The sequence below is a fragment of the Solanum lycopersicum genome, chromosome 11 (assembly GCF_036512215.1).
Source record: "Solanum lycopersicum chromosome 11, SLM_r2.1".
Taxonomy (NCBI): domain Eukaryota; kingdom Viridiplantae; phylum Streptophyta; class Magnoliopsida; order Solanales; family Solanaceae; genus Solanum; species Solanum lycopersicum.
Window position 1 is genome coordinate 23,765,999 of NC_090810.1, and position 7,142 is coordinate 23,773,140.

The window sequence follows — 7,142 nt, forward strand, 5'->3', positions numbered from 1 at the left end:
AAAAGCACATTCGAGTATATACATTGTTGTATGTGAAGAACCTTTTTTTTGGTGATCCATCAATTGAAATGTGTGTTCATTTCTCGAATGATTGATTGCCTCTCTAGATTGTTTGACATGCCTCCTGGTTTTGTTAAACCTTTTAGCCAAATGTCTGTCTTGTGTCATGAAAAACATAACAAATTGAAAAAACACCCACATAAAAATCAAAGCACAAGAAACACTACATTTCAATAACAAAAAATTGAAATATAATGTTGTAAAGTTATTAGGCTTCTTGCACTGTTGGAGCAATGCAATCGTAAGTCTAATACTTGATCTATTTAATTGTCAAATGATACTGCAGTCTCATTTGTTTAATTGATGGTGATAGTGATAATTTTGTATCCTTATTGTCTCGCCATTGCAAAGATGTGCAATGTACTTCATCTTACTCATGGATCATAAAGTTCTCCACCCTTACAACCTTTTCGGTTTTTTAAATTTATTCATTATTCATTCATTAGATTGCATACATATCGTTTCTCTATAAAGGCTACATTTGTGCATGACAGTTTAGGTTACATTTTATATTGTTTACCTTATAAAAGTTTCTACAATTCTTACAATTTGGCCTCAGATCCTGTACATCAAATCAAAAGTTGGCTTAAACCTTGAAAATTTAGGTTATACAGAACAATTCACAAAAACTCTTATTTGAAAAGCTCAACTTCTTCAAGTGCCTTATAAAAATGACAAACTTGATCAAAATGGATGAAAATCTTAGAAAAATAATTCAGCCAGAGATATAAGTCAATATGTGGTATTATTATGCATTATATTTGCCTACTGTATTTTTTCATTACAATGATTTCTTAATGATGATTACAATATCAACTTTTTGTCTACTTTGTATTATATTTCTCCGGTTGTAAACTTGAATAGTAGTTTATGATTTCTCTTTATCTTAACAGGCTATATATGTGTGCTTCTCTGTAGTTTATCCTTCTTTTAGTAAGATTTGCTATAGCTCACTTTGTTTGTACTTAAATAGATAATAGTAGTGAATGAACTCTTAACGGTTATCTTCAGATTCCACATTCAAATCATAACCACTACATTTCTATTTCCTGACGACTCAGTGAAAAAATCTAAATTCGTCGTTATATGCAATTAATCACTCAAACCTGGAATGTTTGATAGAAGCAAGCTATGAATTGAATCGTACTTGGTAGTGTTTCTTCAACTGGACACTTAAATCATGGCCCGGTCCTAAACCCTTCCCTGGGTACATGTATAGGCCTCCGTAGTTGAACTAGGACCAGCCGTCAATCCTCTGTATTTCTTTTGTCATGCTATTCTCTATATTATGATTCATATGCACATGACATATATTTTGGATCGAAAATGAATACCCATTTAGTTGAATTGAGATCTCATTGAATTTTGCCACATTTGCTTATTTGGTGTTTGAATGAACCTTAGCTGAACTATTATACAATGATTCAATTGTATTGAAAAGTTGAGGCTAAATTTGATGTTTTTATTGGGTTTATATTAAAATCGTGAGTTTGAGCTATAATTTATCCCATCTTTCGTTATTCTGGTTGCTTAATTTTGCTTTCCTTATACTGGCTTCTTCATATGCATGTCCTTTCTATTAGTCTTAACAGGCTAAATATGTGTTCCTCTGTAAGTTACCTTCATTAATATGATGTTGTTATAGTTCAAATTTTTTTTGTACTAGAACAGAAATTATAGAATTCTCTCATCAACCATGTACCATTAACGTTAAGCTATATTATTCATTCTTCAAATGCACATATAATTTCTTGGAGTTCAGTGAGAAAATGGGCGACAGTCAAAGGAACTGCATATTCTCCCAATATGTTGGTGTCTCATATTGTGAAGTAAGAAATAAATTATAATTCTTATCGTAATATTTTCTTGAAATATTGTTATTATTCCTGGCCCAAATCCACTATATTTTTATGAAATTCTTTGATTTTTGCAGGTTTATTTGCTTTTGGCTACTAACAACTCTTGATATATTGTTGCTACTCCTAGCTCAATTCACTATATCTCTGATTCTCTGTGAAATGGTTTGAATTGTAGGCTTCAAGTGATTTACTGATACATTACATGCGTACATTTTGGTATCTTCATGGGAAGAAATTAGGGTGATCGTTCTTTTGTTTAACCAACAACTAAGATTATCAATTTCATTTTTATTGTGAGCTCTCAAATATTTAACCTATACTCCTATCAAAATGAAAAGCAACAAGCGGAACATTGGTATTTAACTTTGTGATAAAGTCTGCTGACTTTCAAGTTTTCTGAATTTGACTCCTTTGTGATGCAAATACGTTTGAAATGATTACCACTTAGTACTTTTGGATAGGTGCTCACTTTAGCATTGTTGTTGAGTGAGGTAAATGACTGAGCTAAAAACAGAACAACATGTTAAATCATGAAAAATGATTGATTTCAGATTATCTGATTTTCATTCCTTTAGGTACAATTTTACATTGCTAAAGATGAAAATTGATCTTGATAAACAACAAAAGATACTTGTTTTCGACTGTTTTTGATGTGTTCTCTTTTCAATAACTTGTAGGAACAAGTAGTACTAATGTATGAGCGCGGAGAAGTAGATATATACAAATAGTTGAAGAGTCGATGTTCTTCATGACACATAGATATGAATGACAGGACGCAAATGTAAAATATTTGCAACAACTTTGACCATGCCTGCTCTTACTTGATTATCTCTTTCACTGATATACCCACATAACTTGAATAAATTCTTTCCTAGCAATTTGTAGTTTATCTAACTGAAGAACTTTCAGCGTTCTTTATTACTTATGAAGGACAAACCAAGCAAGCTCCTCTCTGTCAACATGCTTGTTTGGCATAGGGGCATTCTCGGTATTTGATGATTATTTTGCTACAAATCTATTGTACCTTTTTCAAGACATGCAAAAAGACTAGACTCCTATTTCATTCTCTGTGCACTTCAACTTTATCTTCAAAGTATGGGCCCTACTGCAGTTTTAATAAAAAATGGGCTAATCCATTGGTGGCCCCCTAAAGTTGGTACCATATTTCACTTAGACACTTTAACTCAATGATGTTCATTTTAGATACTTTAGGTAGGATTTCGCTATATCATTTTGACACCTTTTGCTTACATGGCTTAATGAGTGAGATTAACCCAGTGACTAGTGCATAAATGATATTTAGTTAATTTTTTATTATCTTTTTTTTTCTTCTTTCCTATTTTTAAGTCACCATTTTTCCCATGTTAAATTTCATTAATTATGAATGAAGGCTTCTAAAAAAAATGACGGTGTGAATTCGTTTAAATTAAGCTAAAAGATTTTCTTGAATTAAAAAAGATCTTCCATTCTCTATCAAATGACCAATTTTTTTTTTTAAAGTTTCAAAAACAAATTTTACCTGTTGAATTGGGAAGAGTAAAAAATGACATAAGGAATTAAATCACCAAAAAATTAAGAGCAAAAGTTTTAGCTGTTGAATACTCTGAAACCCCATCCAATATAGGAGATAAATATTTTTTCTTTCCGAATACAGGAGATAATTTTTCTTTTCGAAAACAGGTGATATAACGAAGGTCATTAGTTCTTGTTAATGTTAGGTAATTGGCCTAATCCATTGGTGGCCACCTAAAGTTGGCACACTTAGACACTTTAATCAATTTTTGTTCATTCTAGACACCTCATGTCATGCCTCGTTGTGTCAGTTTGACACTTTTTGCTGACATGTCATAGCGAGTGAGATACATTCACTACTAGCGCGTGAAAAACTTATTTATTCATTTTTGTTTTTATTTTTTTAATCTTTTCCCCCATTTTTAACCACCATCTCCCAAAACTTAAATTCCTTCCATGGAAAAGTAGATTTGATTGTGTTAATTAGTTAAAACAAAAAAATCATTATAGTAGATCAAGATATAATTAATTTGATTTATGAAAAAACATAGAAATAGTAGAGAAAAAAAATTGAGAAAGATTAAACAACAGAATTTTGTATCTTAGTTCTTAAGAGAAGAACTAATTATAAACTTAAAAGAAAGGATTTCACCAATAAAACGATTTGAGTAAGGGAGTGGAGGGAGTTCGAGGGTTGGGGCTGATGGTGAAAATAGTTTGGATGGGGGAGGAGTTTGGGGATCGGGTGGGGGGAAAGGGGGTCGGTAATTGGTGGTTGTGGGGTGGGGGGGGGGGGGTGTGTGTGTGCCATAGAAGATAATATATGATAGTTTTTTTAAAAAAAATATATAAGCTTTAAAAATGACATATGTCAATTGAGTGACTGCCCATTTTTTAAAATTTAAAATTCATTATTGAAATATTATTTTTGACATTTATGTCACATATCTTTATTTAATTCGTCACTTTGACATGTCATCAGCGAGCGTGTTATACATACCTTACACATTTGGCTGATTTTTTGAGAAGAGTCAAAAAGATATTACGGGGTATGACATGAGGTGTCAAAATGAATAAAATCTAATTAAAGTGATAAGTGAAAATCTCTGTCAACTTTAGGTGGCCACCGACGGATTACGCCTAGATACTAAAATCAACAGTGCACTAAGATTAAGTACAATATTCATGTTATCTTACAACAAGATGTTCAATGAATTGTGAATTCTCATTTTAACAAAACCCCAAGAAGAAGTTCAGATATTTGTTTGTATTAGGAGGGGGTTTTTTTTGGGGGGGGGGGGGAAGATTTGGTGTGTTTGAGTGGTTAAAGAAGACAACCCGCGGTGGCGCTGTGGGCTATTTTCTGCAAAAGGAATAGGGTAGGAAAAGACAACGTTGTGGCTGGGGGTGATTTTTTTTTATTGATTTAAATTTTATTTTTGGGTCATGAGTCCTTAATTTATTGGTTAATTTTTATTTTTACTTAATATTTAATAAATTAAAATTACTTTTGACAGAAATGACAAATATCATTATTTAATTTGTCACTTTACATATTATTTGCAAGTATAATATATACATTGTATATTTTAGTTGATATTAAAAAAGTATCAAAATAACACACTGATACTTTAGATTAGGTGTTTAAAATGAACATCACTTAATTAAGATGTCTAACTGAAACATCATGCCAACTTTAGGAGCAACCGACGAGTTAGACCTCAATAAAGCTGCTGCCATGTTTTCTCTTAAACTTTATCTTCGATTTTATGGGTCCTACTTCAATTTTAAAGTAACTTATCATTATGTTAGCACCAATTAATTATATGAATAAACTAATTCTATCCAAAAATGTAAGAAAAAATCAGTGTACTATACAAATTTCCATTGTTAGTAAACACAAGAGATAATTGTATAGAATCGCAAATTCATATTATAAAATAAATATAGTAGCTAGTGTTTGATTTATTTGTGTTCCATAGTAAACTGTTTGTCAGTCCCTTTTTCCCCATATCCTCGCTCGCCATTCTACCCACTCGCTCGCTTCCTTCGCTCGCCTCTATCGCTTTATACAATAAAATTGTATAAATTGTGTAAAGCGAGAGAAAATTGTATATACACATGTAAATACATAATTTTTCGTCTTATATACTTGTAATTATACAATAAAAATACTTCCCTGCTCAAGTCTCTTTTGTCTTTCTCTCTTTCTCGTTTTATTCAAATTCAAATTGTATTTTCTTGTTTTATACAATTAGATTCAATTGTATATTCCCTGCCCAAATCTCTTTTGCCTTTCTCCCTTTTTCGTTTATACAAGTTCAAATTGTATATAATCGTCTTATACACTTATAATTATACATTTAGTTTTATAAACTTCTTTATATATATTTCTCTTTAGAAGTCTCTTTCTCATTTTATACAATTTGCTTCAATTGTATATGTATAATGATTTATACATACATACATACATTTGCTATGGAGCACAATCATACAAACTTTGTTATAACATACAAATATAAATTTTATGTTTTCTATATGTAAAAGTTTCCCCAAACATAATGAAATATTTTTATGGGCCATCAAAATTTAATTATTCTATATTTTAAGAATGAGTTATATATGATTTACTTAAAATAAGTAATATTAGACAAATAAATAAAATTGAGAAAATTTTATTATACTAATAAAATTTTAAAGACTTAAATTAGATGACAACCTCAAAGCAACTAAGCTCATACTTAAGGGATAACTTCGTTGAGAGACAAATTGTATACGGATTAACATTATAGATACTATTGTAAAAATCAAACCAATTTAAAAATTATTGTTGCATAAATTAGTAATGCAACAATATCTATATTTTCGGATAACTTACTTGATTTACGAGAAAAACAACCAAATCAATTAACAATTATTATTTTTATATATGTCTTTCAATTTTAGAAAATAAAGGACTTTTAAGAAAAACAAGCATGATGTTTTACTGCTACACAAATATCTATAATTTATTTTATATTTAAAAAATTAAAATTATTTAATCAAAATTAATAAATATTATAAAGTTAATAATATTTATCCAGCATTTATATTGTAATATGGACGTCTACTACCATATATATATGTACTCCCTCCGTTTAAAAAAGAATGAGCTCCTTTCATTTTTAGTCAGTTAAAAAAAGAACGTCTTCTTTCTTTTGTAACATTTTAATTTCAGCTTTCAACATGACAAGATTAAAGGGCGATTTTATTATTAAAGGGCGATTTTATACATTTGATATAACTTTAATTTAGGACCATAAGATTCAAAAGTTTTCTTTATTTTCTCAAATTCCATACCAAATCAAACTGAACCATTCTCTGTGAAACGAAGAGAGTATAATTTATTCAGATTTAAAACTTAAAATCATTAAAAAGGGAAAATATTCATAAAGTCAATATTTTAGTACTTTGTAGGAGTCCTTAGCCACACTTTCAATATTTATTAAAAATGTCAATATTTTAGTTTATTATATATCTTATTTATGTTTATATTATTTATTTTAATTGAAAGAATACAAATATTTATTAACAGAAAGAAGAAATTTAGGGGAGAGAATACTTTAAAAAAGGAACATTTCACTTAGAATTGTAATCAGTTACAAAATAAAAAAATGCACACAGTGCAACATCCCCTAGTTGATGAAAATTTTCAATATCAACTTTAGAGTT